This window comes from Amblyomma maculatum, chromosome 1, assembly GCF_055883805.1.
Source record: "Amblyomma maculatum isolate TAMU_Amacu chromosome 1, ASM5588380v1, whole genome shotgun sequence".
Taxonomy (NCBI): Eukaryota; Metazoa; Arthropoda; class Arachnida; order Ixodida; family Ixodidae; genus Amblyomma; species Amblyomma maculatum.
In genome coordinates this window covers 417,680,445-417,707,364 of record NC_139344.1, presented here as the reverse complement: position 1 = coordinate 417,707,364, position 26,920 = coordinate 417,680,445, and the positions used below count along the sequence as shown (strand labels likewise).

Sequence of the window (26,920 nt, the reverse complement as noted above, 5' to 3'; positions counted from 1 at the left end):
TAAAATGCAGTACATTTCCTCGACATAACTGAGGTTAAATGCAGATTCAAAAAAGCTTACTGTGCCTGCCAGGGATCGAACCTGGGACCTTCCGCGTGTTAGGCGGATGTGATAACCACTACACCACAAGCACAGGACGAACGGGTTTTGCGACTCGAATCATCACATCACTCTTCACATGCAGCATACAGACAATTTTAAGGTTTCTTTATTCGTGGCAAGGGAGACTGCGCCCATGATGTAACGCTCCCTAGTGATTTTGTCCGCCTATTGTGATGCAGTTACTTACGTGTCGCATTGAATGAACCTTCCCCTTGACCTCCGTGCTGCGCCGTTTCGAGTCACGCTCGTTGAACTGCTACTACGTGCTCATTTTAAGTGAGTGGAAACTCAAAAGGGATGACCCAGTAAAATGCAGTACATTTCCTCGACATAACTGAGGATAAATGCAGATTCAAAAAAGCTTACTGTGCCTGCCAGGGATCGAACCTGGGACCTTCCGCGTGTTAGGCGGATGTGATAACCACTACACCACAAGCACAGGACGAATGGCTTTTGCGACTCGAATCATCACATCGCTCTTCACATGCAGCATACAGACAATTTTAAGGTTTCTTTATTCGTGGCAAGGGAGACTGCGCCCATGTTGCAACGCTCCCTAGTGATTTTGTCCGCCTATTGTGATGCAGTTACTTACGTGTCGCATTGAATGAACCTTCCCCTTGACCTCCGTACTGCGCCGTTTCGAGTCACGCTCGTTGAACTGCTACTACGTGCTCATTTTAAGTGAGTGGAAACTCAAAAGGGATGACCCAGTAAAATGCAGTACATTTCCTCGACATAACTGAGGTTAAATGCAGATTCAAAAAAGCTTACTGTGCCTGCCTGGGATCGAACCTGGGACCTTCCGCGTATTAGGCGGATGTGATAACCACTACACCACAAGCACAGGACGAACGGGTTTTGCGACTCGAATCATCACATCGCTCTTCACATGCAGCATACAGACAATTTTAAGGTTTCTTTATTCGTGGCAAGGGAGACTGCGCCCATGATGTAACGCTCCCTAGTGATTTTGTCCGCCTATTGTGATGCAGTTACTTACGTGTCGCATTGAATGAACCTTCCCCTTGACCTCCGCGCTGCGCCGTTTCGAGTCACGCTCGTTGAACTGCTACTACGTGCTCAATTTAAGTGAGTGGAAACTCAAAAGGGATGACCCAGTAAAATGCAGTACATTTCCTCGACATAACTGAGGTTAAATGCAGATTCAAAAAAGCTTACTGTGCCTGCCAGGGATCGAACCTGGGACCTTCCGCGTGTTAGGCGGATGTGATAACCACTACACCACAAGCACAGGACGAACGGGTTTAGCGACTCGAATCATCACATCGCTCTTCACATGCAGCATGCAGACAATTTTAAGGTTTCTTTATTCGTGAAAAGGGAGACTGCGCCCATGTTGTAACGCTCCCTAGTGATTTTGTCCGCCTATTGTGTTGCAGTTACTTACGTGTCGCATTGAATGAACCTTCCCCTTGATCTCCGTGCTGCGCCGTTTCTAGTCACGCTCGTTGAATTGCTACTACGTGCTCAATTTAAGTGAGTGGAAACTCAAAAGGGATGACCCAGTAAAATGCAGTACATTTCCTCGACATAACTGAGGTTAAATGCAGATTCAAAAAAGCTTACTGTGCCTGCCAGGGATCGAACCTGGGACCTTCCGCGTGTTAGGCGGATGTGATAACCACTACACCACAAGCACAGGACGAACGGGTTTTGCGACTCGAATCATCACATCGGTCTTCACATGCAGCATGCAGACAATTTTAAGGTTTCTTTATTCGTGGCAAGGGAGACTGCGCCCATGTTGTAACACTCCCTAGTGATTTTGTCCGCCTATTGTGATGCAGTTACTTACGTGTCGCATTGAATGAACCTTCCCCTTGACCTCCGTGCTGCGCCGTTTCGAGTCACGCTCGTTGAACTGCTACTACGTGCTCAATTTAAGTGAGTGGAAACTCAAAAGGGAGGACCCAGTAAAATGCAGTACATTTCCTCGACATAACTGAGGTTAAATGCAGATTCAAAAAAGCTTACTGTGCCTGCCAGGGATCGAACCTGGGACCTTCCGCGTGTTAGGCGGATGTGATAACCACTACACCACAAGCACAGGACAAACGGATTTTGCGACTCGAATCATCACATCGCTCTTCACATGCAGCATACAGACAATTTTAAGGTTTCTTTATTCGTGGCAAGGGAGACTGCGCCCATGTTGTAACGCTCCCTAGTGATTTTGTCCGCCTATTGTGATGCAGTTACTTACGTGTCGCATTGAATGAACCTTCAACTTGACCTCCGTGCTGCGCCGTTTCGAGTCACGCTCGTTGAACTGCTACTACGTGCTCATTTTAAGTGAGTGGAAACTCAAAAGGGATGACCCAGTAAAATGCAGTACATTTCCTCGACATAACTGAGGTTAAATGCAGATTCAAAAAAGCTTACTGTGCCTGCCAGGGATCGAACCTGGGACCTTCCGCGTGTTAGGCGGATGTGATAACCACTACACAACAAGCACAGGACGAACGGGTTTTGCGACTCGGATCATCACATTACTCTTCACATGCAGCATACAGACAATTTTAAGGTTTCTTTATTCGTGGCAAGGGAGACTGCGCCCATGATGTAACGCTCCCTAGTGATTTTGTCCGCCTATTGTGATGCAGTTACTTACGTGTCGCATTGAATGAACCTTCCCCTTGACCTCCGTGCTGCGCCGTTTCGAGTCACGCTCGTTGAACTGCTACTACGTGCTCATTTTAAGTGAGCGGAAACTCAAAAGGGATGACCCAGTAAAATGCAGTACATTTCCTCGACATAACTGAGGTTAAATGCAGATTCAAAAAAGCTTACTGTGCCTGCCAGGGATCGAACCTGGGACCTTCCGCGTGTTAGGCGGATGTGATAACCACTACACCACAAGCACAGCACGAATGGGTTTTGCGACTCGAATCATCACATCGCTCTTCACATGCAGCATACAGACAATTTTAAGGTTTCTTTATTCGTGGCAAGGGAGACTGCGCCCATGTTGTAACGCTCCCTAGTGATTTTGTCCGCCTATTGTGATGCAGTTACTTACGTGTCGCATTGAATGAACCTTCCCCTTGACCTCCGTGCTGCGCCGTTTCGAGTCACGCTCGTTTAACTGCTACTACGTGCTCATTTTAAGTGAGTGGAAACTCAAAAGGGATGACCCAGAAAAATGCAGTACATTTCCTCGACATAACTGAGGTTAAGTGCAGATTCAAAAAAGCTTACTGTGCCTGCCAGGGATCGAACCTGGGACCTTCCGCGTGTTAGGCGGATATGATAACCACTACACCACAAGCACAGGACGAACGGGTTTTGCGACTCGAATCATCACATCGCTCTTCACATGCAGCATACAGACAATTTTAAGGTTTCTTTATTCGTGGCAAGGGAGACTGCGCCCATGTTGTAACGCTCCCTAGTGATTTTGTCCGCCTATTGTGATGCAGTTACTTACGTGTCGCATTGAATGAACCTTCCCCTTGACCTCCGTGCTGCGCCGTTTCGAGTCACGCTCGTTGAACTGCTACTACGTGCTCAATTTAAGTGAGTGGAAACTCAAAAGGGATGACCCAGTAAAATGCAGTACATTTCCTCGACATAACTGAGGTTAAATGCAGATTCAAAAAAGCTTACTGTGCCTGCCAGGGATCGAACCTGGGACCTTCCGCGTGTTAGGCGGATGTGATAACCACTACACCACAAGCACAGGACGAACGGGTTTTGCGACTCGAATCATGACATCGCTCTTCACATGCAGCATACAGACAATTTTAAGGTTTCTTTATTCGTGTCAAGGGAGACTGCGCCCATGTTGTAACGCTCCCTAGTGATTTTGTCCGCCTATTGTGATGCAGTTACTTACGTGTCGCATTGAATGAACCTTCCCCTTGACCTCCGTGCTGCGCCGTTTCGAGTCGCGCTCGTTGAACTGCTACTACGTGCTCATTTTAAGTGAGTGGAAACTCAAAAGGGATGACCCAGTAAAATGCAGTACATTTCCTCGACATAACTGAGGTTAAATGCAGATTCAACAAAGCTTACTGTGCCTGCCAGGGATCGAACCTGGGACCTTCCGCGTGTTAGGCGGATGTGATAACCACTACACCACAAGCACAGGACGAACGGGTTTTGCGACTCGAATCATCACATCGCTCTTCACATGCAGCATACAGACAATTTTAAGGTTTCTTTATTCGTGGCAAGGGAGACTGCGCCCATGTTGTAACGCTCCCTAGTGATTTTGTCCGCCTATTGTGATGCAGTTACATACGTGTCGCATTGAATGAACCTTCCCCTTGACCTCCGTGCTGCGCCGTTTCGAGTCACGCTCGTTGAACTGCTACTACGTGCTCATTTTAAGTGAGTGGAAACTCAAAAGGGATGACCCAGTAAAATGCAGTACATTTCCTCGACATAACTGAGGTTAAATGCAGATTCAAAAAAGCTTACTGTGCCTGCCAGGGATCGAACCTGGGACCTTCCGCGTGTTAGGCGGATGTGATAACCACTACACCACAAGCACAGGACGAACGGGTTTTGCGACTCGAATCATCACATCGCTCTTCACATGCAGCATACAGACAATTTTAAGGTTTCTTTATTCGTGGCAAGGGAGACTGCGCCCATGTTGTAACGCTCCCTAGTGATTTTGTCCGCCTATTGTGATGCAGTTACATACGTGTCGCATTGAATGAACCTTCCCCTTGACCTCCGTGCTGCGCCGTTTCGAGTCACGCTCGTTGAACTGCTACTACGTGCTCATTTTAAGTGAGTGGAAACTCAAAAGGGATGACCCAGTAAAGTGCAGTACATTTCCTCGACATAACTGAGGATAAATGCAGATTCAAAAAAGCTTACTGTGCCTGCCAGGGATCGAACCTGGGACCTTCCGCGTGTTAGGCGGATGTGATAACCACTACACCACAAGCACAGGACGAATGGCTTTTGCGACTCGAATCATCACATCGCTCTTCACATGCAGCATACAGACAATTTTAAGGTTTCTTTATTCGTGGCAAGGGAGACTGCGCCCATGTTGTAACGCTCCCTAGTGATTTTGTCCGCCTATTGTGATGCAGTTACTTACGTGTCGCATTGAATGAACCTTCCCCTTGACCTCCGTGCTGCGCCGTTTCGAGTCGCGCTCGTTGAACTGCTACTACGTGCTCATTTTAAGTGAGTGGAAACTCAAAAGGGATGACCCAGTAAAATGCAGTACATTTCCTCGACATAACTGAGGTTAAATGCAGATTCAAAAAAGCTTACTGTGCCTGCCAGGGATCAAACCTGGGACCTTCCGCGTGTTAGGCGGATGTGATAACCACTACACCACAAGCACAGGACGAACGGGTTTTGCGACTCGAATCATCACATCGCTCTTCACATGCAGCATACAGACAATTTTAAGGTTTCTTTATTCGTGGCAAGGGAGACTGCGCCCATGTTGTAACGCTCCCTAGTGATTTTGTCCGCCTATTGTGATGCAGTTACTTACGTGTCGCATTGAATGAACCTTCCCCTTGACCTCCGTGCTGCGCCGTTTCGAGTCACGCTCGTTGAACTGCTACTACGTGCTCATTTTAAGTGAGTGGAAACTCAAAAGGGATGACCCAGTAAAATGCAGTACATTTCCTCGACATAACTGAGGTTAAATGCAGATTCAAAAAAGCTTACTGTGCCTGCCAGGGATCGAACCTGGGACCTTCCGCGTGTTAGGCGGATGTGATAACCACTACACCACAAGCACAGGACGAACGGGTTTTGCGACTCGAATCATCACATCGCTCTTCACATGCAGCATACAGACAATTTTAAGGTTTCTTTATTCGTGGCAAGGGAGACTGCGCCCATGTTGTAACGCTCCCTAGTGATTTTGTCCGCCTATTGTGATGCAGTTACTTACGTGTCGCATTGAATGAACCTTCCCCTTGACCTCCGTGCTGCGCCGTTTCGAGTCGCGCTCGTTGAACTGCTACTACGTGCTCATTTTAGGTGAGTGGAAACTCAAAAGGGATGACCCAGTAAAATGCAGTACATTTCCTCGACATAACTGAGGTTAAATGCAGATTCAAAAAAGCTTACTGTGCCTGCCAGGGATCAAACCTGGGACCTTCCGCGTGTTAGGCGGATGTGATAACCACTACACCACAAGCACAGGACGAACGGGTTTTGCGACTCGAATCATCACATCGCTCTTCACATGCAGCATACAGACAATTTTAAGGTTTCTTTATTCGTGGCAAGGGAGACTGCGCCCATGTTGTAACGCTCCCTAGTGATTTTGTCCGCCTATTGTGATGCAGTTACATACGTGTCGCATTGAATGAACCTTCCCCTTGACCTCCGTGCTGCCCCGTTTCGAGTCACGCTCGTTGAACTGCTACTACGTGCTCATTTTAAGTGAGTGGAAACTCAAAAGGGATGACCCAGTAAAATGCAGTACATTTCCTCGACATAACTGAGGTTAAATGCAGATTCAAAAAAGCTTACTGTGCCTGCCAGGGATCGAACCTGGGACCTTCCGCGTGTTAGGCGGATGTGATAACCACTACACCACAAGCACAGGACGAACGGGTTTTGCGACTCGAATCATCACATCGCTCTTCACATGCAGCATACAGACAATTTTAAGGTTTCTTTATTCGTGGCAAGGGAGACTGCGCCCATGTTGTAACGCTCCCTAGTGATTTTGTCCGCCTATTGTGATGCAGTTACATACGTGTCGCATTGAATGAACCTTCCCCTTGACCTCCGTGCTGCGCCGTTTCGAGTCACGCTCGTTGAACTGCTACTACGTGCTCATTTTAAGTGAGTGGAAACTCAAAAGGGATGACCCAGTAAAGTGCAGTACATTTCCTCGACATAACTGAGGTTAAATGCAGATTCAAAAAAGCTTACTGTGCCTGCCAGGGATCGAACCTGGGACCTTCCGCGTGTTAGGCGGATGTGATAACCACTACACCACAAGCACAGGACGAACGGGTTTTGCGACTCGAATCATCACATCACTCTTCACATGCAGCATACAGACAATTTTAAGGTTTCTTTATTCGTGGCAAGGGAGACTGCGCCCATGATGTAACGCTCCCTAGTGATTTTGTCCGCCTATTGTGATGCAGTTACTTACGTGTCGCATTGAATGAACCTTCCCCTTGACCTCCGTGCTGCGCCGTTTCGAGTCACGCTCGTTGAACTGCTACTACGTGCTCATTTTAAGTGAGTGGAAACTCAAAAGGGATGACCCAGAAAAATGCAGTACATTTCCTCGACATAACTGAGGTTAAATGCAGATTCAAAAAAGCTTACTGTGCCTGCCAGGGATCGAACCTGGGACCTTCCGCGTGTTAGGCGGATATGATAACCACTACACCACAAGCACAGGACGAACGGGTTTTGCGACTCGAATCATCACATCGCTCTTCACATGCAGCATACAGACAATTTTAAGGTTTCTTTATTCGTGGCAAGGGAGACTGCGCCCATGTTGTAACGCTCCCTAGTGATTTTGTCCGCCTATTGTGATGCAGTTACTTACGTGTCGCATTGAATGAACCTTCCCCTTGACCTCCGTGCTGCGCCGTTTCGAGTCACGCTCGTTTAACTGCTACTACGTGCTCAATTTAAGTGAGTGGAAACTCAAAAGGGATGACCCAGTAAAATGCAGTACATTTCCTCGACATAACTGAGGTTAAATGCAGATTCAAAAAAGCTTACTGTGCCTGCCAGGGATCGAACCTGGGACCTTCCGCGTGTTAGGCGGATGTGATAACCACTACACCACAAGCACAGGACGAACGGGTTTTGCGGCTCGAATCATCACATCGCTCTTCACATGCAGCATGCAGACAATTTTAAGGTTTCTTTATTCGTGGCAAGGGAGACTGCGCCCATGTTGTAACGCTCCCTAGTGATTTTGTCCGCCTATTGTGATGCAGTTACTTACGTGTCGCATTGAATGAACCTTCCCCTTGACCTCCGTGCTGCGCCGTTTCGAGTCGCGCTCGTTGAACTGCTACTACGTGCTCATTTTAAGTGAGTGGAAACTCAAAAGGGATGACCCAGTAAAATGCAGTACATTTCCTCGACATAACTGAGGTTAAATGCAGATTCAAAAAAGCTTACTGTGCCTGCCAGGGATCGAACCTGGGACCTTCCGCGTGTTAGGCGGATGTGATAACCACTACACCACAAGCACAGGACGAACGGGTTTTGCGACTCGAATCATCACATCGCTCTTCACATGTAGCATACAGACAATTTTAAGGTTTCTTTATTCGTGGCAAGGGAGACTGCGCCCATGTTGTAACGCTCCCTAGTGATTTTGTCCGCCTATTGTGATGCAGTTACATACGTGTCGCATTGAATGAACCTTCCCCTAGACCTCCGTGCTGCGCCGTTTCGAGTCACGCTCGTTGAACTGCTACTACGTGCTCATTTTAAGTGAGTGGAAACTCAAAAGGGATGACCCAGTAAAATGCAGTACATTTCCTCGACATAACTGAGGTTAAATGCAGATTCAAAAAAGCTTACTGTGCCTGCCAGGGATCGAACCTGGGACCTTCCGCGTGTTAGGCGGATATGATAACCACTACACCACAAGCACAGGACGAACGGGTTTTGCGACTCGAATCATCACATCGCTCTTCACAAGCAGCATACAGACAATTTTAAGGTTTCTTTATTCGTGGCAAGGGAGACTGCGCCCATGTTGTAACGCTCCCTAGTGATTTTGTCCGCCTATTGTGATGCAGTTACTTACGTTTCGCATTGAATGAACCTTCCCCTTGACCTCCGTGCTGCGCCGTTTCGAGTCACGCTCGTTGAACTGCTACTACGTGCTCAATTTAAGTGAGTGGAAACTCAAAAGGAATGACCCAGTAAAATGCAGTACATTTCCTCGACATAACTGATGTTAAATGCAGATTCAAAAAAGCTTACTGTGCCTGCCAGGGATCGAACCTGGGACCTTCCGCGTGTTAGGCGGATGTGATAACCACTACACAACAAGCACAGGACCAACGGGTTTTGCGACTCGAATCATCACATCACTCTTCACATGCAGCATACAGACAATTTTAAGGTTTCTTTATTCGTGGCAAGGGAGACTGCGCCCATGATGTAACGCTCCCTAGTGATTTTGTCCGCCTATTGTGATGCAGTTACTTACGTGTCGCATTGAATGAACCTTCCCCTTGACCTCCGTGCTGAGCCGTTTCGAGTCACGCTCGTTGAACTGCTACTACGTGCTCATTTTAAGTGAGTGGAAACTCAAAAGGGATGACCCAGTAAAATGCAGTACATTTCCTCGACATAACTGAGGTTAAATGCAGATTCAAAAAAGCTTACTGTGCCTGCCAGGGATCGAACCTGGGACCTTCCGCGTGTTAGGCGGATGTGATAACCACAACACCACAAGCACAGGACGAATGGGTTTTGCGACTCGAAAAATCACATCGCTCTTCACATGCAGCATACAGACAATTTTAAGGTTTCTTTATTCGTGGCAAGGGAGACTGCGCCCACGTTGTAACGCTCCCTAGTGATTTTGTCCGCCTATTGTGATGCAGTTACTTACGTGTCGCATTGAATGAACCTTCCCCTTGACCTCCGTGCTGCGCCGTTTCGAGTCACGCTCGTTGAACTGCTACTACGTGCTCATTTTAAGTGAGTGGAAACTCAAAAGGGATGACCCAGAAAAATGCAGTACATTTCCTCGACATAACTGAGGTTAAATGCAGATTCAAAAAAGCTTACTGTGCCTGCCAGGGATCGAACCTGGGACCTTCCGCGTGTTAGGCGGATATGATAACCACTACACCACAAGCACAGGACGAACGGGTTTTGCGACTCGAATCATCACATCGCTCTTCACATGCAGCATACAGACAATTTTAAGGTTTCTTTATTCGTGGCAAGGGAGACTGCGCCCATGTTGTAACGCTCCCTAGTGATTTTGTCCGCCTATTGTGATGCAGTTACTTACGTATCGCATTGAATGAACCTTCCCCTTGACCTCCGTGCTGCGCCGTTTCGAGTCACGCTCGCTGAACTGCTACTACGTGCTCAATTTAAGTGAGTGGAAACTCAAAAGGGATGACCCAGTAAAATGCAGTACATTTCCTCGACATAACTGAGGTTAAATGCAGATTCAAAAAAGCTTACTGTGCCTGCCAGGGATCGAACCTGGGACCTTCCGCGTGTTAGGCGGATGTGATAACCACTACACCACAAGCACAGGACGAACGGGTTTTGCGGCTCGAATCATCACATCGCTCTTCACATGCAGCATGCAGACAATTTTAAGGTTTCTTTATTCGTGGCAAGGGAGACTGCGCCCATGTTGTAACGCTCCCTAGTGATTTTGTCCGCCTATTGTGTGGCAGTTACTTACGTGTCGCATTGAATGAACCTTCCCCTTGACCTCCGTGCTGCGCCGTTTCGAGTCGCGCTCGTTGAACTGCTACTACGTGCTCAATTTAAGTGAGTGGAAACTCAAAAGGGATGACCCAGTAAAATGCAGTACATTTCCTCGACATAACTGAGGTTAAATGCAGATTCAAAAAAGCTTACTGTGCCTGCCAGGGATCGAACCTGGGACCTCCCGCGTGTTAGGCGGATGTGATAACCACTACACCACAAGCACAGGACGAACGGGTTTTGCGACTCGAATCATCACATCGCTCTTCACATGCAGCATACAGACAATTTTAAGCTTTCTTTATTCGTGGCAAGGGAGACTGCGCCCATGTTGTAACGCTCCCTAGTGATTTTGTCCGCCTATTGTGATGCAGTTACTTACGTGTCGCATTGAATGAACCTTCCCCTGGACCTCCGTGCTGCGCCGTTTCTAGTCGCGCTCGTTGAACTGCTACTACGTGCTCATTTTAAGTGGGTGGAAACTCAAAAGGGATGACCCAGTAAAATGCAGTACATTTCCTCGACATAACTGAGGTTAAATGCAGATTCAAAAAAGCTTACTGTGCCTGCCAGGGATCGAACCTGGGACCTTCCGCGTGTTAGGCGGATGTGATAACCACTACACCACAAGCACAGGACGAACGGGTTTTGCGACTCGAATCATCACATCGCTCTTCACATGCAGCATACAGACAATTTTAAGGTTTCTTTATTCGTGGCAAGGGAGACTGCGCCCATGTTGTAACGCTCCCTAGTGATTTTGTCCGCCTATTGTGATGCAGTTACATACGTGTCGCATTGAATGAACCTTCCCCTTGACCTTCGTGCTGCGCCGTTTCGAGTCACGCTCGTTGAACTGCTACTACGTGCTCATTTTAAGTGAGTGGAAACTCAAAAGGGATGACCCAGTAAAATGCAGTACATTTCCTCGACATAACTGAGGTTAAATGCAGATTCAAAAAAGCTTACTGTGCCTGCCAGGGATCGAACCTGGGACCTTCCGCGTGTTAGGCGGATGTGATAACCACTACACCACAAGCACAGGACGAACGGGTTTTGCGACTCGAATCATCACATCGCTCTTCACATGCAGCATACAGACAATTTTAAGGTTTCTTTATTCGTGGCAAGGGAGACTGCGCCCATGTTGTAACGCTCCCTAGTGATTTTGTCCGCCTATTGTGATGCAGTTACTTACGTGTCGCATTGAATGAACCTTCCCCTTGACCTCCGTGCTGCGCCGTTTCGAGTCACGCTCGTTGAACTGCTACTACGTGCTCAATTTAAGTGAGTGGAAACTCAAAAGGGATGACCCAGTAAAATGCAGTACATTTCCTCGACATAACTGAGGTTAAATGCAGATTCAAAAAAGCTTACTGTGCCTGCCAGGGATCGAACCTGGGACCTTCCGCGTGTTAGGCGGATGTGATAACCACTACACCACAAGCACAGGACGAACGGGTTTTGCGACTCGAATCATCACATCGCTCTTCACATGCAGCATACAGACAATTTTAAGGTTTCTTTATTCGTGGCAAGGGAGACTGCGCCCATGTTGTAACGCTCCCTAGTGATTTTGTCCGCCTATTGTGATGCAGTTACATACGTGTCGCATTGAATGAACCTTCCCCTTGACCTCCGTGCTGCGCCGTTTCGAGTCACGCTCGTTGAACTGCTACTACGTGCTCATTTTAAGTGAGTGGAAACTCAAAAGGGATGACCCAGTAAAATGCAGTACATTTCCTCGACATAACTGAGGTTAAAGGCAGATTCAAAAAAGCTTACTGTGCCTGCCAGGGATCGAACCTGGGACCTTCCGCGTGTGAGGCGGATGTGATAACCACTACACCACAAGCACAGGACGAACGGGTTTTGCGACTCGAATCATCACATCGCTCTTCACATGCAGCATACAGACAATTTTAAGGTTTCTTTATTCGTGGCAAGGGAGACTGCGCCCATGTTGTAACGCTCCCTAGTGATTTTGTCCGCCTATTGTGATGCAGTTACTTACGTGTCGCATTGAATGAACCTTCCCCTTGACCTCCGTGCTGCGCCGTTTCGAGTCACGCTCGTTGAACTGCTACTACGTGCTCAATTTAAGTGAGTGGAAACTCAAAAGGGATGACCCAGTAAAATGCAGTACATTTCCTCGACATAACTGAGGTTAAATGCAGATTCAAAAAAGCTTACTGTGCCTGCCAGGGATCGAACCTGGGACCTTCCGCGTGTTAGGCGGATATGATAACCACTACACCACAAGCACAGGACGAACGGGTTTTGCGACTCGAATCATCACATCGCTCTTCACATGCAGCATACAGACAATTTTAAGGTTTCTTTATTCGAGGCAAGGGAGACTGCGCCCATGTTGTAACGCTCCCTAGTGATTTTGTCCGCCTATTGTGATGCAGTTACATACGTGTCGCATTGAATGAACCTTCCCCTTGACCTCCGTGCTGCGCCGTTTCGAGTCACGCTCGTTGAACTGCTACTACGTGCTCATTTTAAGTGAGTGGAAACTCAAAAGGGATGACCCAGTAAAATGCAGTACATTTCCTCGACATAACTGAGGTTAAATGCAGATTCAAAAAAGCTTACTGTGCCTGCCAGGGATCGAACCTGGGACCTTCCGCGTGTTAGGCGGATGTGATAACCACTACACCACAAGCACAGGACGAACGGGTTTTGCGACTCGAATCATCACATCGCTCTTCACATGCAGCATACAGACAATTTTAAGGTTTCTTTATTCGTGGCAAGGGAGACTGCGCCCATGTTGTAACGCTCCCTAGTGATTTTGTCCGCCTATTGTGATGCAGTTACATACGTGTCGCATTGAATGAACCTTCCCCTTGACCTCCGTGCTGCGCCGTTTCGAGTCACGCTCGTTGAACTGCTACTACGTGCTCATTTTAAGTGAGTGGAAACTCAAAAGGGATGACCCAGTAAAATGCAGTACATTTCCTCGACATAACTGAGGTTAAAGGCAGATTCAAAAAAGCTTACTGTGCCTGCCAGGGATCGAACCTGGGACCTTCCGCGTGTGAGGCGGATGTGATAACCACTACACCACAAGCACAGGACGAACGGGTTTTGCGACTCGAATCATCACATCGCTCTTCACATGCAGCATACAGACAATTTTAAGGTTTCTTTATTCGTGGCAAGGGAGACTGCGCCCATGTTGTAACGCTCCCTAGTGATTTTGTCCGCCTATTGTGATGCAGTTACTTACGTGTCGCATTGAATGAACCTTCCCCTTGACCTCCGTGCTGCGCCGTTTCGAGTCACGCTCGTTGAACTGCTACTACGTGCTCAATTTAAGTGAGTGGAAACTCAAAAGGGATGACCCAGTAAAATGCAGTACATTTCCTCGACATAACTGAGGTTAAATGCAGATTCAAAAAAGCTTACTGTGCCTGCCAGGGATCGAACCTGGGACCTTCCGCGTGTTAGGCGGATATGATAACCACTACACCACAAGCACAGGACGAACGGGTTTTGCGACTCGAATCATCACATCGCTCTTCACATGCAGCATACAGACAATTTTAAGGTTTCTTTATTCGTGGCAAGGGAGACTGCGCCCATGTTGTAACGCTCCCTAGTGATTTTGTCCGCCTATTGTGATGCAGTTACTTACGTGTCGCATTGAATGAACCTTCCCCTTGACCTCCGTGCTGCGCCGTTTCGAGTCACGCTCGTTGAACTGCTACTACGTGCTCAATTTAAGTGAGTGGAAACTCAAAAGGGATGACCCAGTAAAATGCAGTACATTTCCTCGACATAACTGATGTTAAATGCAGATTCAAAAAAGCTTACTGTGCCTGCCAGGGATCGAACCTGGGACCTTCCGCGTGTTAGGCGGATGTGATAACCACTACACCACAAGCACAGGACGAACGGGTTTTGCGGCTCGAATCATCACATCGCTCTTCACATGCAGCATGCAGACAATTTTAAGGTTTCTTTATTCGTGGCAAGGGAGACTGCGCCCATGTTGTAACGCTCCCTAGTGATTTTGTCCGCCTATTGTGTTGCGGTTACTTACGTGTCGCATTGAATGAACCTTCCCCTTGACCTCCGTGCTGCGCCGTTTCGAGTCACGCTCGTTGAACTGCTACTACGTGCTCAATTTAAGTGAGTGGAAACTCAAAAGGGATGACCCAGTAAAATGCAGTACATTTCCTCGACATAACTGAGGTTAAATGCACATTCAAAAAAGCTTACTGTGCCTGCCAGGGATCGAACCTGGGACATTCCGCGTGTTAGGCGGATGTGATAACCACTACACCACAAGCACAGGACGAACGGGTTTTGCGACTCGAATCATGACATCGCTCTTCACATGCAGCATACAGACAATTTTAAGGTTTCTTTATTCGTGGCAAGGGAGACTACGCCCATGTTGTAACGCTCCCTAGTGATTTTGTCCGCCTATTGTGATGCAGTTACTTACGTGTCGCATTGAATGAACCTTCCCCTTGACCTCCGTGCTGCGCCGTTTCGAGTCGCGCTCGTTGAACTGCTACTACGTGCTCATTTTAAGTGAGTGGAAACTCAAAAGGGATGACCCAGTAAAATGCAGTACATTTCCTCGACATAACTGAGGTTAAATGCAGATTCAAAAAAGCTTACTGTGCCTGCCAGGGATCGAACCTGGGACCTTCCGCGTGTTAGGCGGATGTGATAACCACTACACCACAAGCACAGGACGAACGGGTTTTGCGACTCGAATCATCACATCGCTCTTCACATGCAGCATACAGACAATTTTAAGGTTTCTTTATTCGTGGCAAGGGAGACTGCGCCCATGTTGTAACGCTCCCTAGTGATTTTGTCCGCCTATTGTGATGCAGTTACATACGTGTCGCATTGAATGAACCTTCCCCTTGACCTCCGTGCTGCGCCGTTTCGAGTCACGCTCGTTGAACTGCTACTACGTGCTCATTTTAAGTGAGTGGAAACTCAAAAGGGATGACCCAGTAAAATGCAGTACATTTCCTCGACATAACTGAGGTTAAATGCAGATTTAAAAAAGCTTACTGTGCCTGCCAGGGATCGAACCTGGGACCTTCCGCGTGTTAGGCGGATGTGATAACCACTACACCACAAGCACAGGACGAACGGGTTTTGCGACTCGAATCATCATATCGCTCTTCACATGCAGCATACAGACAATTTTAAGGTTTCTTTATTCGTGGCAAGGGAGACTGCGCCCATGTTGTAACGCTCCCTAGTGATTTTGTCCGCCTATTGTGATGCAGTTACTTACGTGTCGCATTGAATGAACCTTCCCCTTGACCTCCGTGCTGCGCCGTTTCGAGTCACGCTCGTTGAACTGCTACTACGTGCTCATTTTAAGTGAGTGGAAACTCAAAAGGGATGACCCAGTAAAATGCAGTACATTTCCTCGACATAACTGAGGTTAAATGCACATTCAAAAAAGCTTACTGTGCCTGCCAGGGATCGAACCTGGGACATTCCGCGTGTTAGGCGGATGTGATAACCACTACACCACAAGCACAGGACGAACGGGTTTTGCGACTCGAATCATGACATCGCTCTTCACATGCAGCATACAGACAATTTTAAGGTTTCTTTACTCGTGGCAAGGGAGACTGCGCCCATGTTGTAACGCTCCCTAGTGATTTTGTCCGCCTATTGTGATGCAGTTACTTACGTGTCGCATTGAATGAACCTTCCCCTTGACCTCCGTGCTGCGCCGTTTCGAGTCACGCTCGTTGAACTGCTACTACGTGCTCATCTTAAGTGAGTGGAAACTCAAAAGGGATGACCCAGTAAAATGCAGTACATTTCCTCGACATAACTGAGGTTAAATGCAGATTCAAAAAAGCTTACTGTGCCTGCCAGGGATCGAACCTGGGACCTTCCGCGTGTTAGGCGGATGTGATAACCACTACACCACAAGCACAGGACGAATGGGTTTTGCGACTCGAATCATCACATCGCTCTTCACATGCAGCATACAGACAATTTTAAGGTTTCTTTATTCGTGGCAAGGGAGACTGCGCCCATGTTGTAACGCTCCCTAGTGATTTTGTCCGCCTATTCTGATGCAGTTACTTACGTATCGCATTGAATGAACCTTCCCCTTGACCTCCGTGCTGCGTCGTTTCGAGTCACGCTCGTTGAACTGCTACTACGTGCTCATTTTAAGTGAGTGGAAACTCAAAAGGGATGACCCAGAAAAATGCAGTACATTTCCTCGACATAACTGAGGTTAAATGCACATTCAAAAAAGCTTACTGTGCCTGCCAGGGATCGAACCTGGGACCTTCCGCGTGTTAGGCGGATATGATAACCACTACACCACAAGCACAGGACGAACGGGTTTTGCGACTCGAATCATCACATCGCTCTTCACATGCAGCATACAGACAATTTTAAGGTTTCTTTATTCGTGGCAAGGGAGACTGCGCCCATGTTGTAACGCTCCCTAGTGATTTTGTCCGCCTATTGTGATGCAGTTACTTAGGTGTCGCGTTGAATGAACCTTCCCCTTGACCTCCGTGCTGCGCCGTTTCGAGTCACGCTCGTTGAACTGCTACTACGTGCTCAATTTAAGTGAGTGGAAACTCAAAAGGGATGACCCAGTAAAATGCAGTACATTTCCTCGACATAACTGAGGTTAAATGCAGATTCAAAAAAGCTTACTGTGCCTGCCAGGGATCGAACCTGGGACCGTCCGCGTGTTAGGCGGATGTGATAACCACTACACCACAAGCACAGGACGAACGGGTTTTGCGACTCGAATCATCACATCGCTCTTCACATGCAGCATACAGACAATTATAAGGTTTCCTTATTCGTGGCAATGGAGACTGCGCCCAAGTTGTAACGCTCCCTAGTGATTTTGTCCGCCTATTGTGATGCAGTTACTTACGTGTCGCATTGAATGAACCTTCCCCTTGACCTCCGTGCTGCGCCGTTTCGAGTCGCGCTCGTTGAACTGCTACTACGTGCTCATTTTAAGTGAGTGGAAACTCAAAAGGGATGACTCAGTAAAAAGCAGTACATTTCCTCGACATAACTGAGGTTAAATGCAGATTCAAAAAAGCTTACTGTGCCTGCCAGGGATCGAACCTGGGACCTTCCGCGTGTTAGGCGGATGTGATAACCACTACACCACAAGCACAGGACGAACGGGTTTTGCGACTCGAATCATCACATCGCTCTTCACATGCAGCATACAGACAATTTTAAGGTTTCTTTATTCGTGGCAAGGGAGACTGCGCCCATGTTGTAACGCTCCCTAGTGATTTTGTCCGCCTATTGTGATGCAGTTACATACGTGTCGCATTGAATGAACCTTCCCCTTGACCTCCGTGCTGCGCCGTTTCGAGTCACGCTCGTTGAACTGCTACTACGTGCTCATTTTAAGTGAGTGGAAACTCAAAAGGGATGACCCAGTAAAATGCAGTACATTTCCTCGACATAACTGAGGTTAAAGGCAGATTCAAAAAAGCTTACTGTGCCTGCCAGGGATCGAACCTGGGACCTTCCGCGTGTGAGGCGGATGTGATAACCACTACACCACAAGCACAGGACGAACGGGTTTTGCGACTCGAATCATCACATCGCTCTTCACATGCAGCATACAGACAATTTTAAGGTTTCTTTATTCGTGGCAAGGGAGACTGCGCCCATGTTGTAACGCTCCCTAGTGATTTTGTCCGCCTATTGTGATGCAGTTACTTACGTGTCGCATTGAATGAACCTTCCCCTTGACCTCCGTGCTGCGCCGTTTCGAGTCACGCTCGTTGAACTGCTACTACGTGCTCAATTTAAGTGAGTGGAAACTCAAAAGGGATGACCCAGTAAAATGCAGTACATTTCCTCGACATAACTGAGGTTAAATGCAGATTCAAAAAAGCTTACTGTGCCTGCCAGGGATCGAACCTGGGACCTTCCGCGTGTTAGGCGGATATGATAACCACTACACCACAAGCACAGGACGAACGGGTTTTGCGACTCGAATCATCACATCGCTCTTCACATGCAGCATACAGACAATTTTAAGGTTTCTTTATTCGTGGCAAGGGAGACTGCGCCCATGTTGTAACGCTCCCTAGTGATTTTGTCCGCCTATTGTGATGCAGTTACTTACGTGTCGCATTGAATGAACCTTCCCCTTGACCTCCGTGCTGCGCCGTTTCGAGTCGCGCTCGTTGAACTGCTACTACGTGCTCATTTTAAGTGAGTGGAAACTCAAAAGGGATGACCCAGTAAAATGCACTACATTTCCTCGACATAACTGAGGTTAAATGCAGATTCAAAAAAGCTTACTGTGCCTGCCAGGGATCGAACCTGGGACCTTCCGCGTGTTAGGCGGATGTGATAACCACTACACCACAAGCACAGGACGAACGGGTTTTGCGACTCGAATCATCACATCGCTCTTCACATGCAGCATACAGACAATTTTAAGGTTTCTTTATTCGTGGCAAGGGAGACTGCGCCCATGTTGTAACGCTCCCTAGTGATTTTGTCCGCCTATTGTGATGCAGTTACATACGTGTCGCATTGAATGAACCTTCCCCTTGACCTCCGTGCTGCGCCGTTTCGAGTCACGCTCGTTGAACTGCTACTACGTGCTCATTTTAAGTGAGTGGAAACTCAAAAGGGATGACCCAGTAAAATGCAGTACATTTCCTCGACATAACTGAGGTTAAATGCAGATTCAAAAAAGCTTACTGTGCCTGCCAGGGATCGAACCTGGGACCTTCCGCGTGTTAGGCGGATGTGATAACCACTACACCACAAGCACAGGACGAACGGGTTTTGCGACTCGAATCATCACATCGCTCTTCACATGCAGCATACAGACAATTTTAAGGTTTCTTTATTCGTGGCAAGGGAGACTGCGCCCATGTTGTAACGCTCCCTAGTGATTTTGTCCGCCTATTGTGATGCAGTTACATACGTGTCGCATTGAATGAACCTTCCCCTTGACCTCCGTGCTGCGCCGTTTCGAGTCACGCTCGTTGAACTGCTACTACGTGCTCATTTTAAGTGAGTGGAAACTCAAAAGGGATGACCCAGTAAAATGCAGTACATTTCCTCGACATAACTGAGGTTAAAGGCAGATTCAAAAAAGCTTACTGTGCCTGCCAGGGATCGAACCTGGGACCTTCCGCGTGTGAGGCGGATGTGATAACCACTACACCACAAGCACAGGACGAACGGGTTTTGCGACTCGAATCATCACATCGCTCTTCACATGCAGCATACAGACAATTTTAAGGTTTCTTTATTCGTGGCAAGGGAGACTGCGCCCATGTTGTAACGCTCCCTAGTGATTTTGTCCGCCTATTGTGATGCAGTTACTTACGTGTCGCATTGAATGAACCTTCCCCTTGACCTCCGTGCTGCGCCGTTTCGAGTCACGCTCGTTGAACTGCTACTACGTGCTCAATTTAAGTGAGTGGAAACTCAAAAGGGATGACCCAGTAAAATGCAGTACATTTCCTCGACATAACTGAGGTTAAATGCAGATTCAAAAAAGCTTACTGTGCCTGCCAGGGATCGAACCTGGGACCTTCCGCGTGTTAGGCGGATATGATAACCACTACACCACAAGCACAGGACGAACGGGTTTTGCGACTCGAATCATCACATCGCTCTTCACATGCAGCATACAGACAATTTTAAGGTTTCTTTATTCGTGGCAAGGGAGACTGCGCCCATGTTGTAACGCTCCCTAGTGATTTTGTCCGCCTATTGTGATGCAGTTACTTACGTGTCGCATTGAATGAACCTTCCCCTTGACCTCCGTGCTGCGCCGTTTCGAGTCACGCTCGTTGAACTGCTACTACGTGCTCAATTTAAGTGAGTGGAAACTCAAAAGGGATGACCCAGTAAAATGCAGTACATTTCCTCGACATAACTGATGTTAAATGCAGATTCAAAAAAGCTTACTGTGCCTGCCAGGGATCGAACCTGGGACCTTCCGCGTGTTAGGCGGATGTGATAACCACTACACCACAAGCACAGGACGAACGGGTTTTGCGGCTCGAATCATCACATCGCTCTTCACATGCAGCATGCAGACAATTTTAAGGTTTCTTTATTCGTGGCAAGGGAGACTGCGCCCATGTTGTAACGCTCCCTAGTGATTTTGTCCGCCTATTGTGTTGCAGTTACTTACGTGTCGCATTGAATGAACCTTCCCCTTGACCTCCGTGCTGCGCCGTTTCGAGTCACGCTCGTTGAACTGCTACTACGTGCTCAATTTAAGTGAGTGGAAACTCAAAAGGGATGACCCAGTAAAATGCAGTACATTTCCTCGACATAACTGAGGTTAAATGCACATTCAAAAAAGCTTACTGTGCCTGCCAGGGATCGAACCTGGGACATTCCGCGTGTTAGGCGGATGTGATAACCACTACACCACAAGCACAGGACGAACGGGTTTTGCGACTCGAATCATGACATCGCTCTTCACATGCAGCATACAGACAATTTTAAGGTTTCTTTATTCGTGGCAAGGGAGACTGCGCCCATGTTGTAACGCTCCCTAGTGATTTTGTCCGCCTATTGTGATGCAGTTACTTACGTGTCGCATTGAATGAACCTTCCCCTTGACCTCCGTGCTGCGCCGTTTCGAGTCGCGCTCGTTGAACTGCTACTACGTGCTCATTTTAAGTGAGTGGAAACTCAAAAGGGATGACCCAGTAAAATGCAGTACATTTCCTCGACATAACTGAGGTTAAATGCAGATTCAAAAAAGCTTACTGTGCCTGCCAGGGATCGAACCTGGGACCTTCCGCGTGTTAGGCGGATGTGATAACCACTACACCACAAGCACAGGACGAACGGGTTTTGCGACTCGAATCATCACATCGCTCTTCACATGCAGCATACAGACAATTTTAAGGTTTCTTTATTCGTGGCAAGGGAGACTGCGCCCATGTTGTAACGCTCCCTAGTGATTTTGTCCGCCTATTGTGATGCAGTTACATACGTGTCGCATTGAATGAACCTTCCCCTTGACCTCCGTGCTGCGCCGTTTCGAGTCACGCTCGTTGAACTGCTACTACGTGCTCATTTTAAGTGAGTGGAAACTCAAAAGGGATGACCCAGTAAAATGCAGTACATTTCCTCGACATAACTGAGGTTAAATGCAGATTTAAAAAAGCTTACTGTGCCTGCCAGGGATCGAACCTGGGACATTCCGCGTGTTAGGCGGATGTGATAACCACTACACCACAAGCACAGGACGAACGGGTTTTGCGACTCGAATCATCATATCGCTCTTCAGATGCAGCATACAGACAATTTTAAGGTTTCTTTATTCGTGGCAAGGGAGACTGCGCCCATGTTGTAACGCTCCCTAGTGATTTTGTCCGCCTATTGTGATGCAGTTACTTACGTGTCGCATTGAATGAACCTTCCCCTTGACCTCCGTGCTGCGCCGTTTCGAGTCACGCTCGTTGAACTGCTACTACGTGCTCATTTTAAGTGAGTGGAAACTCAAAAGGGATGACCCAGTAAAATGCAGTACATTTCCTCGACATAACTGAGGTTAAATGCACATTCAAAAAAGCTTACTGTGCCTGCCAGGGATCGAACCTGGGACATTCCGCGTGTTAGGCGGATGTGATAACCACTACACCACAAGCACAGGACGAACGGGTTTTGCGACTCGAATCATGACATCGCTCTTCACATGCAGCATACAGACAATTTTAAGGTTTCTTTACTCGTGGCAAGGGAGACTGCGCCCATGTTGTAACGCTCCCTAGTGATTTTGTCCGCCTATTGTGATGCAGTTACTTACGTGTCGCATTGAATGAACCTTCCCCTTGACCTCCGTGCTGCGCCGTTTCGAGTCACGCTCGTTGAACTGCTACTACGTGCTCATTTTAAGTGAGTGGAAACTCAAAAGGGATGACCCAGTAAAATGCAGTACATTTCCTCGACATAACTGAGGTTAAATGCAGATTCAAAAAAGCTTACTGTGCCTGCCAGGGATCGAACCTGGGACCTTCCGCGTGTTAGGCGGATGTGATAACCACTACACCACAAGCACAGGACGAATGGGTTTTGCGACTCGAATCATCACATCGCTCTTCACATGCAGCATACAGACAATTTTAAGGTTTCTTTATTCGTGGCAAGGGAGACTGCGCCCATGTTGTAACGCTCCCTAGTGATTTTGTCCGCCTATTCTGATGCAGTTACTTACGTATCGCATTGAATGAACCTTCCCCTTGACCTCCGTGCTGCGTCGTTTCGAGTCACGCTCGTTGAACTGCTACTACGTGCTCATTTTAAGTGAGTGGAAACTCAAAAGGGATGACCCAGAAAAATGCAGTACATTTCCTCGACATAACTGAGGTTAAATGCACATTCAAAAAAGCTTACTGTGCCTGCCAGGGATCGAACCTGGGACCTTCCGCGTGTTAGGCGGATATGATAACCACTACATTACAAGCACAGGACGAACGGGTTTTGCGACTCGAATCATCACATCGCTCTTCACATGCAGCATACAGACAATTTTAAGGTTTCTTTATTCGTGGCAAGGGAGACTGCGCCCATGTTGTAACGCTCCCTAGTGATTTTGTCCGCCTATTGTGATGCAGTTACTTAGGTGTCGCGTTGAATGAACCTTCCCCTTGACCTCCGTGCTGCGCCGTTTCGAGTCACGCTCGTTGAACTGCTACTACGTGCTCAATTTAAGTGAGTGGAAACTCAAAAGGGATGACCCAGTAAAATGCAGTACATTTCCTCGACATAACTGAGGTTAAATGCAGATTCAAGAAAACTTACTGTGCCTGCCAGGGATCGAACCTGGGACCGTCCGCGTGTTAGGCGGATGTGATAACCACTACACCACAAGCACAGGACGAACGGGTTTTGCGACTCGAATCATCACATCGCTCTTCACATGCAGCATACAGACAATTTTAAGGTTTCTTTATTCGTGGCAAGGGAGACTGCGCCCATGTTGTAACGCTCCCTAGTGATTTTGTCCGCCTATTGTGATGCAGTTACTTACGTGTCGCATTGAATGAACCTTCCCCTTGACCTCCGTGCTGCGCCGTTTCGAGTCGCGCTCGTTGAACTGCTACTACGTGCTCAATTTAAGTGAGTGGAAACTCAAAAGGGATGACCCAGTAAAATGCAGTACATTTCCTCGACATAACTGAGGTTAAATGCAGATTCAAAAAAGCTTACTGTGCCTGCCAGGGATCGAACCTGGGACCTTCCGCGTGTTAGGCGGATGTGATAACCACTACACCACAAGCACAGGACGAACGGGTTTTGCGACTCGAATCATCACATCGCTCTTCACATGCAGCATACAGACAATTTTAAGGTTTCTTTATTCGTGGCAAGGGAGACTGCGCCCATGGTGTAACGCTCCCTAGTGATTTTGTCCGCCTATTGTGATGCAGTTACTTACGTGTCGCATTGAATGAACCTTCCCCTTGACCTCCGTGCTGCGCCGTTTCGAGTCACGCTCGTTGAACTGCCACTACGTGCTCAATTTAAGTGAGTGGAAACTCAAAAGGGAGGACCCAGTAAAATGCAGTACATTTCCTCGACATAACTGAGGTTAAATGCAGATTCAAAAAAGCTTACTGTGCCTGCCAGGGATCGAACCTGGGACCTTCCGCTTGTTAGGCGGATGTGATAACCACTACACCACAAGCACAGGACGAACGGGTTTTGCGACTCGAATCATCACATCGCTCTTCACATGCAGCATACAGACAATTTTAAGGTTTCTTTTTTCGTGGCAAGGGAGACTGCGCCCATGGTGTAACGCTCCCTAGTTATTTTGTCCGCCTATTGTGATGCAGTTACTTACGTGTCGCATTGAATGAACCTTCCCCTTGACCTCCGTGCTGCGCCGTTTCGAGTCACGCTCGTTGAACTGCCACTACGTGCTCAATTTAAGTGAGTGGAAACTCAAAAGGGAAGACCCAGTAAAATGCAGTACATTTCCTCGACATAACTGAGGTTAAATGCAGATTCAAAAAAGCTTACTGTGCCTGCCAGGGATCGAACCTGGGACCTTCCGCGTGTTAGGCGGATGTGATAACCACTACACAACAAGCACAGGACGAACGGGTTTTGCGACTCGAATCATCACATCGCTCTTCACATGCAGCATACAGACAATTTTAAGGTTTCTTTATTCGTGGCAAGGGAGACTGCGCCCATGATGTAACGCTCCCTAGTGATTTTGTCCGCCTATTGTGATGCAGTTAATTACGTGTCGCATTGAATGAACCTTCCCCTTGACCTCCGTGCTGCGCCGTTTCGAGTCACGCTCGTTGAACTGCTACTACGTGATCATTTTAAGTGAGTGGAAACTCAAAAGGGATGACCCAGTAAAATGCAGTACATTTCCTCGACATAACTGAGGTTAAATGCAGATTCAAAAAAGCTTACTGTGCCTGCCAGGGATCGAACCTGGGACCTTCCGCGTGTTAGGCGGATGTGATAACCACTACACCACAAGCACAGGACGAATGGGTTTTGCGACTCGAATCATCACATCGCTCTTCACATGCAGCATACAGACAATTTTAAGGTTTCTTTATTCGTGGCAAGGGAGACTGCGCCCATGTTGTAACGCTCCCTAGTGATTTTGTCCGCCTATTGTGATGCAGTTACTTACGTGTCGCATTGAATGAACCTTCCCCTTGACCTCCGTGCTGCGCCGTTTCGAGTCACGCTCGTTGAACTGCTACTACGTGCTCAATTTAAGTGAGTGGAAACTCAAAAGGGAGGACCCAGTAAAATGCAGTACATTTCCTCGACATAACTGAGGTTAAATGCAGATTCAAAAAAGCTTCCTGTGCCTGCCAGGGATCGAACCTGGGACCTTCCGCGTGTTAGGCGGATGTGATAACCACTACACAACAAGCACAGGACGAACGGGTTTTGCGACTCGAATCATCACATCGCTCTTCACATGCAGCATGCAGACAATTTTAAGGTTTCTTTATTCGTGGCAAGGGAGACTGCGCCCATGTTGTAACGCTCCCTAGTGATTTTGTCCGCCTATTGTGTTGCAGTTACTTACGTGTCGCATTGAATGAACCTTCCCCTTGACCTCCGTGCTGCGCCGTTTCGAGTCACGCTCGTTGAACTGCTACTACGTGCTCAATTTAAGTGAGTGGAAACTCAAAAGGGATGACCCAGTAAAATGCAGTACATTTCCTCGACATAACTGAGGTTAAATGCAGATTCAAAAAAGCTTACTGTGCCTGCCAGGGATCGAACCTGGGACCTCCCGCGTGTTAGGCGGAGGTGATAACCACTACACCACAAGCACAGGACGAACGGGTTTTGCGACTCGAATCATCACATCGCTCTTCACATGCAGCATACAGACAATTTTAAGGTTTCTTTATTCGTGGCAAGGGAGACTGCGCCCATGTTGTAACGCTCCCTAGTGATTTTGTCCGCCTATTGTGATGCAGTTACATACGTGTCGCATTGAATGAACCTTCCCCTTGACATCCGTGCTGCGCCGTTTCGAGTCACGCTCGTTGAACTGCTACTACGTGCTCATTTTAAGTGAGTGGAAACTCAAAAGGGATGAGCCAGTAAAATGCAGTACATTTCCTCGACATAACTGAGGTTAAATGCAGATTCAAAAAAGCTTGCTGTGCCAGCCAGGGATCGAACCTGGGACCTTCCGCGTGTTAGGCGGATGTGATAACCACTACACCACAAGCACAGGACGAACGGGTTTTGCGACTCGAATCATCACATCGCTCTTCACATGCAGCATACAGACAATTTTAAGGTTTCTTTATTCGTGGCAAGGGAGACTGCGCCCATGTTGTAACGCTCCCTAGTGATTTTGTCCGCCTATTGTGATGCAGTTACATACGTGTCGCATTGAATGAACCTTCCCCTTGACCTCCGTGCTGCGCCGTTTCGAGTCACGCTCGTTGAACTGCTACTACGTGCTCATTTTAAGTGAGTGGAAACTCAAAAGGGATGACCCAGAAAAATGCAGTACATTTCCTCGACATAACTAAGGTTAAATGCAGATTCAAAAAAGCTTACTGTGCCTGCCAGGGATCGAACCTTGGACCTTCCGCGTGTTAGGCGGATATGATAACCACTACAGCACACAGGACGAACGGGTTTTGCGACTCGAATCATCACATCGCTCTTCACATGCAGCATACAGACAATTTTAAGGTTTCTTTATTCGTGGCAAGGGAGACTGCGCCCATGTTGTAACGCTCCCTAGTGATTTTGTCCGCCTATTGTGATGCAGTTACTTACGTGTCGCATTGAATGAACCTTCCCCTTGACCTCCGTGCTGCGCCGTTTCGAGTCACGCTCGTTGAACTGCTACTACGTGCTCAATTTAAGTGAGTGGAAACTCAAAAGGGAGGAC

At 47.7% G+C, this 26,920-nt stretch overlaps 65 non-coding genes across 65 annotated transcripts; all 65 read right to left on the bottom strand.

The window, feature by feature from the left end:
• Positions 1-60: 60 nt before the first annotated feature.
• TRNAV-AAC (transfer RNA valine (anticodon AAC)) lies at positions 61-133 on the bottom strand. Its single transcript has one exon. It is a non-coding gene; the product is annotated as a tRNA-Val (tRNA).
• Positions 134-468: 335 nt separating this feature from the next.
• On the bottom strand, positions 469-541 carry TRNAV-AAC (transfer RNA valine (anticodon AAC)). The gene has a single exon. It is a non-coding gene; the product is annotated as a tRNA-Val (tRNA).
• Positions 542-876: 335 nt separating this feature from the next.
• On the bottom strand, positions 877-949 carry TRNAI-AAU (transfer RNA isoleucine (anticodon AAU)). Its single transcript has one exon. It is a non-coding gene; the product is annotated as a tRNA-Ile (tRNA).
• Positions 950-1,284: 335 nt separating this feature from the next.
• TRNAV-AAC (transfer RNA valine (anticodon AAC)) lies at positions 1,285-1,357 on the bottom strand. Its single transcript has one exon. It is a non-coding gene; the product is annotated as a tRNA-Val (tRNA).
• Positions 1,358-1,692: 335 nt separating this feature from the next.
• TRNAV-AAC (transfer RNA valine (anticodon AAC)) lies at positions 1,693-1,765 on the bottom strand. Its single transcript has one exon. It is a non-coding gene; the product is annotated as a tRNA-Val (tRNA).
• A 335-nt stretch (positions 1,766-2,100) lies between these two features.
• TRNAV-AAC (transfer RNA valine (anticodon AAC)) lies at positions 2,101-2,173 on the bottom strand. The gene has a single exon. It is a non-coding gene; the product is annotated as a tRNA-Val (tRNA).
• A 335-nt stretch (positions 2,174-2,508) lies between these two features.
• On the bottom strand, positions 2,509-2,581 carry TRNAV-AAC (transfer RNA valine (anticodon AAC)). The gene has a single exon. It is a non-coding gene; the product is annotated as a tRNA-Val (tRNA).
• Positions 2,582-2,916: 335 nt separating this feature from the next.
• On the bottom strand, positions 2,917-2,989 carry TRNAV-AAC (transfer RNA valine (anticodon AAC)). Its single transcript has one exon. It is a non-coding gene; the product is annotated as a tRNA-Val (tRNA).
• A 335-nt stretch (positions 2,990-3,324) lies between these two features.
• TRNAV-AAC (transfer RNA valine (anticodon AAC)) lies at positions 3,325-3,397 on the bottom strand. The gene has a single exon. It is a non-coding gene; the product is annotated as a tRNA-Val (tRNA).
• Positions 3,398-3,732: 335 nt separating this feature from the next.
• TRNAV-AAC (transfer RNA valine (anticodon AAC)) lies at positions 3,733-3,805 on the bottom strand. Its single transcript has one exon. It is a non-coding gene; the product is annotated as a tRNA-Val (tRNA).
• A 335-nt stretch (positions 3,806-4,140) lies between these two features.
• On the bottom strand, positions 4,141-4,213 carry TRNAV-AAC (transfer RNA valine (anticodon AAC)). Its single transcript has one exon. It is a non-coding gene; the product is annotated as a tRNA-Val (tRNA).
• A 335-nt stretch (positions 4,214-4,548) lies between these two features.
• Positions 4,549-4,621, bottom strand: TRNAV-AAC (transfer RNA valine (anticodon AAC)). The gene has a single exon. It is a non-coding gene; the product is annotated as a tRNA-Val (tRNA).
• Positions 4,622-4,956: 335 nt separating this feature from the next.
• On the bottom strand, positions 4,957-5,029 carry TRNAV-AAC (transfer RNA valine (anticodon AAC)). Its single transcript has one exon. It is a non-coding gene; the product is annotated as a tRNA-Val (tRNA).
• Positions 5,030-5,364: 335 nt separating this feature from the next.
• On the bottom strand, positions 5,365-5,437 carry TRNAV-AAC (transfer RNA valine (anticodon AAC)). Its single transcript has one exon. It is a non-coding gene; the product is annotated as a tRNA-Val (tRNA).
• A 335-nt stretch (positions 5,438-5,772) lies between these two features.
• TRNAV-AAC (transfer RNA valine (anticodon AAC)) lies at positions 5,773-5,845 on the bottom strand. The gene has a single exon. It is a non-coding gene; the product is annotated as a tRNA-Val (tRNA).
• Positions 5,846-6,180: 335 nt separating this feature from the next.
• TRNAV-AAC (transfer RNA valine (anticodon AAC)) lies at positions 6,181-6,253 on the bottom strand. Its single transcript has one exon. It is a non-coding gene; the product is annotated as a tRNA-Val (tRNA).
• Positions 6,254-6,588: 335 nt separating this feature from the next.
• TRNAV-AAC (transfer RNA valine (anticodon AAC)) lies at positions 6,589-6,661 on the bottom strand. Its single transcript has one exon. It is a non-coding gene; the product is annotated as a tRNA-Val (tRNA).
• Positions 6,662-6,996: 335 nt separating this feature from the next.
• Positions 6,997-7,069, bottom strand: TRNAV-AAC (transfer RNA valine (anticodon AAC)). The gene has a single exon. It is a non-coding gene; the product is annotated as a tRNA-Val (tRNA).
• Positions 7,070-7,404: 335 nt separating this feature from the next.
• On the bottom strand, positions 7,405-7,477 carry TRNAV-AAC (transfer RNA valine (anticodon AAC)). Its single transcript has one exon. It is a non-coding gene; the product is annotated as a tRNA-Val (tRNA).
• A 335-nt stretch (positions 7,478-7,812) lies between these two features.
• Positions 7,813-7,885, bottom strand: TRNAV-AAC (transfer RNA valine (anticodon AAC)). The gene has a single exon. It is a non-coding gene; the product is annotated as a tRNA-Val (tRNA).
• A 335-nt stretch (positions 7,886-8,220) lies between these two features.
• TRNAV-AAC (transfer RNA valine (anticodon AAC)) lies at positions 8,221-8,293 on the bottom strand. The gene has a single exon. It is a non-coding gene; the product is annotated as a tRNA-Val (tRNA).
• Positions 8,294-8,628: 335 nt separating this feature from the next.
• On the bottom strand, positions 8,629-8,701 carry TRNAV-AAC (transfer RNA valine (anticodon AAC)). The gene has a single exon. It is a non-coding gene; the product is annotated as a tRNA-Val (tRNA).
• Positions 8,702-9,036: 335 nt separating this feature from the next.
• On the bottom strand, positions 9,037-9,109 carry TRNAV-AAC (transfer RNA valine (anticodon AAC)). The gene has a single exon. It is a non-coding gene; the product is annotated as a tRNA-Val (tRNA).
• Positions 9,110-9,444: 335 nt separating this feature from the next.
• Positions 9,445-9,517, bottom strand: TRNAV-AAC (transfer RNA valine (anticodon AAC)). The gene has a single exon. It is a non-coding gene; the product is annotated as a tRNA-Val (tRNA).
• A 335-nt stretch (positions 9,518-9,852) lies between these two features.
• On the bottom strand, positions 9,853-9,925 carry TRNAV-AAC (transfer RNA valine (anticodon AAC)). The gene has a single exon. It is a non-coding gene; the product is annotated as a tRNA-Val (tRNA).
• A 335-nt stretch (positions 9,926-10,260) lies between these two features.
• Positions 10,261-10,333, bottom strand: TRNAV-AAC (transfer RNA valine (anticodon AAC)). The gene has a single exon. It is a non-coding gene; the product is annotated as a tRNA-Val (tRNA).
• Positions 10,334-10,668: 335 nt separating this feature from the next.
• TRNAV-AAC (transfer RNA valine (anticodon AAC)) lies at positions 10,669-10,741 on the bottom strand. The gene has a single exon. It is a non-coding gene; the product is annotated as a tRNA-Val (tRNA).
• Positions 10,742-11,076: 335 nt separating this feature from the next.
• On the bottom strand, positions 11,077-11,149 carry TRNAV-AAC (transfer RNA valine (anticodon AAC)). The gene has a single exon. It is a non-coding gene; the product is annotated as a tRNA-Val (tRNA).
• Positions 11,150-11,484: 335 nt separating this feature from the next.
• On the bottom strand, positions 11,485-11,557 carry TRNAV-AAC (transfer RNA valine (anticodon AAC)). Its single transcript has one exon. It is a non-coding gene; the product is annotated as a tRNA-Val (tRNA).
• A 335-nt stretch (positions 11,558-11,892) lies between these two features.
• TRNAV-AAC (transfer RNA valine (anticodon AAC)) lies at positions 11,893-11,965 on the bottom strand. Its single transcript has one exon. It is a non-coding gene; the product is annotated as a tRNA-Val (tRNA).
• A 335-nt stretch (positions 11,966-12,300) lies between these two features.
• TRNAV-CAC (transfer RNA valine (anticodon CAC)) lies at positions 12,301-12,373 on the bottom strand. The gene has a single exon. It is a non-coding gene; the product is annotated as a tRNA-Val (tRNA).
• A 335-nt stretch (positions 12,374-12,708) lies between these two features.
• TRNAV-AAC (transfer RNA valine (anticodon AAC)) lies at positions 12,709-12,781 on the bottom strand. Its single transcript has one exon. It is a non-coding gene; the product is annotated as a tRNA-Val (tRNA).
• A 335-nt stretch (positions 12,782-13,116) lies between these two features.
• TRNAV-AAC (transfer RNA valine (anticodon AAC)) lies at positions 13,117-13,189 on the bottom strand. The gene has a single exon. It is a non-coding gene; the product is annotated as a tRNA-Val (tRNA).
• Positions 13,190-13,524: 335 nt separating this feature from the next.
• Positions 13,525-13,597, bottom strand: TRNAV-CAC (transfer RNA valine (anticodon CAC)). The gene has a single exon. It is a non-coding gene; the product is annotated as a tRNA-Val (tRNA).
• Positions 13,598-13,932: 335 nt separating this feature from the next.
• TRNAV-AAC (transfer RNA valine (anticodon AAC)) lies at positions 13,933-14,005 on the bottom strand. The gene has a single exon. It is a non-coding gene; the product is annotated as a tRNA-Val (tRNA).
• Positions 14,006-14,340: 335 nt separating this feature from the next.
• On the bottom strand, positions 14,341-14,413 carry TRNAV-AAC (transfer RNA valine (anticodon AAC)). The gene has a single exon. It is a non-coding gene; the product is annotated as a tRNA-Val (tRNA).
• Positions 14,414-14,748: 335 nt separating this feature from the next.
• On the bottom strand, positions 14,749-14,821 carry TRNAV-AAC (transfer RNA valine (anticodon AAC)). The gene has a single exon. It is a non-coding gene; the product is annotated as a tRNA-Val (tRNA).
• A 335-nt stretch (positions 14,822-15,156) lies between these two features.
• TRNAV-AAC (transfer RNA valine (anticodon AAC)) lies at positions 15,157-15,229 on the bottom strand. Its single transcript has one exon. It is a non-coding gene; the product is annotated as a tRNA-Val (tRNA).
• Positions 15,230-15,564: 335 nt separating this feature from the next.
• TRNAV-AAC (transfer RNA valine (anticodon AAC)) lies at positions 15,565-15,637 on the bottom strand. The gene has a single exon. It is a non-coding gene; the product is annotated as a tRNA-Val (tRNA).
• Positions 15,638-15,972: 335 nt separating this feature from the next.
• TRNAV-AAC (transfer RNA valine (anticodon AAC)) lies at positions 15,973-16,045 on the bottom strand. The gene has a single exon. It is a non-coding gene; the product is annotated as a tRNA-Val (tRNA).
• Positions 16,046-16,380: 335 nt separating this feature from the next.
• Positions 16,381-16,453, bottom strand: TRNAV-AAC (transfer RNA valine (anticodon AAC)). Its single transcript has one exon. It is a non-coding gene; the product is annotated as a tRNA-Val (tRNA).
• Positions 16,454-16,788: 335 nt separating this feature from the next.
• TRNAV-AAC (transfer RNA valine (anticodon AAC)) lies at positions 16,789-16,861 on the bottom strand. Its single transcript has one exon. It is a non-coding gene; the product is annotated as a tRNA-Val (tRNA).
• A 335-nt stretch (positions 16,862-17,196) lies between these two features.
• On the bottom strand, positions 17,197-17,269 carry TRNAV-AAC (transfer RNA valine (anticodon AAC)). Its single transcript has one exon. It is a non-coding gene; the product is annotated as a tRNA-Val (tRNA).
• A 335-nt stretch (positions 17,270-17,604) lies between these two features.
• Positions 17,605-17,677, bottom strand: TRNAV-AAC (transfer RNA valine (anticodon AAC)). The gene has a single exon. It is a non-coding gene; the product is annotated as a tRNA-Val (tRNA).
• A 335-nt stretch (positions 17,678-18,012) lies between these two features.
• On the bottom strand, positions 18,013-18,085 carry TRNAV-CAC (transfer RNA valine (anticodon CAC)). The gene has a single exon. It is a non-coding gene; the product is annotated as a tRNA-Val (tRNA).
• A 335-nt stretch (positions 18,086-18,420) lies between these two features.
• Positions 18,421-18,493, bottom strand: TRNAV-AAC (transfer RNA valine (anticodon AAC)). The gene has a single exon. It is a non-coding gene; the product is annotated as a tRNA-Val (tRNA).
• Positions 18,494-18,828: 335 nt separating this feature from the next.
• Positions 18,829-18,901, bottom strand: TRNAV-AAC (transfer RNA valine (anticodon AAC)). The gene has a single exon. It is a non-coding gene; the product is annotated as a tRNA-Val (tRNA).
• A 335-nt stretch (positions 18,902-19,236) lies between these two features.
• TRNAV-AAC (transfer RNA valine (anticodon AAC)) lies at positions 19,237-19,309 on the bottom strand. The gene has a single exon. It is a non-coding gene; the product is annotated as a tRNA-Val (tRNA).
• A 335-nt stretch (positions 19,310-19,644) lies between these two features.
• On the bottom strand, positions 19,645-19,717 carry TRNAV-CAC (transfer RNA valine (anticodon CAC)). The gene has a single exon. It is a non-coding gene; the product is annotated as a tRNA-Val (tRNA).
• A 335-nt stretch (positions 19,718-20,052) lies between these two features.
• On the bottom strand, positions 20,053-20,125 carry TRNAV-AAC (transfer RNA valine (anticodon AAC)). Its single transcript has one exon. It is a non-coding gene; the product is annotated as a tRNA-Val (tRNA).
• A 335-nt stretch (positions 20,126-20,460) lies between these two features.
• Positions 20,461-20,533, bottom strand: TRNAV-AAC (transfer RNA valine (anticodon AAC)). Its single transcript has one exon. It is a non-coding gene; the product is annotated as a tRNA-Val (tRNA).
• Positions 20,534-20,868: 335 nt separating this feature from the next.
• On the bottom strand, positions 20,869-20,941 carry TRNAV-AAC (transfer RNA valine (anticodon AAC)). Its single transcript has one exon. It is a non-coding gene; the product is annotated as a tRNA-Val (tRNA).
• A 335-nt stretch (positions 20,942-21,276) lies between these two features.
• Positions 21,277-21,349, bottom strand: TRNAV-AAC (transfer RNA valine (anticodon AAC)). The gene has a single exon. It is a non-coding gene; the product is annotated as a tRNA-Val (tRNA).
• Positions 21,350-21,684: 335 nt separating this feature from the next.
• On the bottom strand, positions 21,685-21,757 carry TRNAV-AAC (transfer RNA valine (anticodon AAC)). Its single transcript has one exon. It is a non-coding gene; the product is annotated as a tRNA-Val (tRNA).
• Positions 21,758-22,092: 335 nt separating this feature from the next.
• TRNAV-AAC (transfer RNA valine (anticodon AAC)) lies at positions 22,093-22,165 on the bottom strand. Its single transcript has one exon. It is a non-coding gene; the product is annotated as a tRNA-Val (tRNA).
• A 335-nt stretch (positions 22,166-22,500) lies between these two features.
• Positions 22,501-22,573, bottom strand: TRNAV-AAC (transfer RNA valine (anticodon AAC)). The gene has a single exon. It is a non-coding gene; the product is annotated as a tRNA-Val (tRNA).
• A 335-nt stretch (positions 22,574-22,908) lies between these two features.
• TRNAV-AAC (transfer RNA valine (anticodon AAC)) lies at positions 22,909-22,981 on the bottom strand. The gene has a single exon. It is a non-coding gene; the product is annotated as a tRNA-Val (tRNA).
• Positions 22,982-23,316: 335 nt separating this feature from the next.
• On the bottom strand, positions 23,317-23,389 carry TRNAV-AAC (transfer RNA valine (anticodon AAC)). Its single transcript has one exon. It is a non-coding gene; the product is annotated as a tRNA-Val (tRNA).
• Positions 23,390-23,724: 335 nt separating this feature from the next.
• TRNAV-AAC (transfer RNA valine (anticodon AAC)) lies at positions 23,725-23,797 on the bottom strand. Its single transcript has one exon. It is a non-coding gene; the product is annotated as a tRNA-Val (tRNA).
• Positions 23,798-24,132: 335 nt separating this feature from the next.
• TRNAV-AAC (transfer RNA valine (anticodon AAC)) lies at positions 24,133-24,205 on the bottom strand. Its single transcript has one exon. It is a non-coding gene; the product is annotated as a tRNA-Val (tRNA).
• Positions 24,206-24,540: 335 nt separating this feature from the next.
• Positions 24,541-24,613, bottom strand: TRNAV-AAC (transfer RNA valine (anticodon AAC)). The gene has a single exon. It is a non-coding gene; the product is annotated as a tRNA-Val (tRNA).
• A 335-nt stretch (positions 24,614-24,948) lies between these two features.
• TRNAV-AAC (transfer RNA valine (anticodon AAC)) lies at positions 24,949-25,021 on the bottom strand. Its single transcript has one exon. It is a non-coding gene; the product is annotated as a tRNA-Val (tRNA).
• Positions 25,022-25,356: 335 nt separating this feature from the next.
• Positions 25,357-25,429, bottom strand: TRNAV-AAC (transfer RNA valine (anticodon AAC)). Its single transcript has one exon. It is a non-coding gene; the product is annotated as a tRNA-Val (tRNA).
• A 335-nt stretch (positions 25,430-25,764) lies between these two features.
• TRNAV-AAC (transfer RNA valine (anticodon AAC)) lies at positions 25,765-25,837 on the bottom strand. The gene has a single exon. It is a non-coding gene; the product is annotated as a tRNA-Val (tRNA).
• A 335-nt stretch (positions 25,838-26,172) lies between these two features.
• TRNAV-AAC (transfer RNA valine (anticodon AAC)) lies at positions 26,173-26,245 on the bottom strand. Its single transcript has one exon. It is a non-coding gene; the product is annotated as a tRNA-Val (tRNA).
• Between the last annotated feature and the right edge of the window lie 675 nt (positions 26,246-26,920).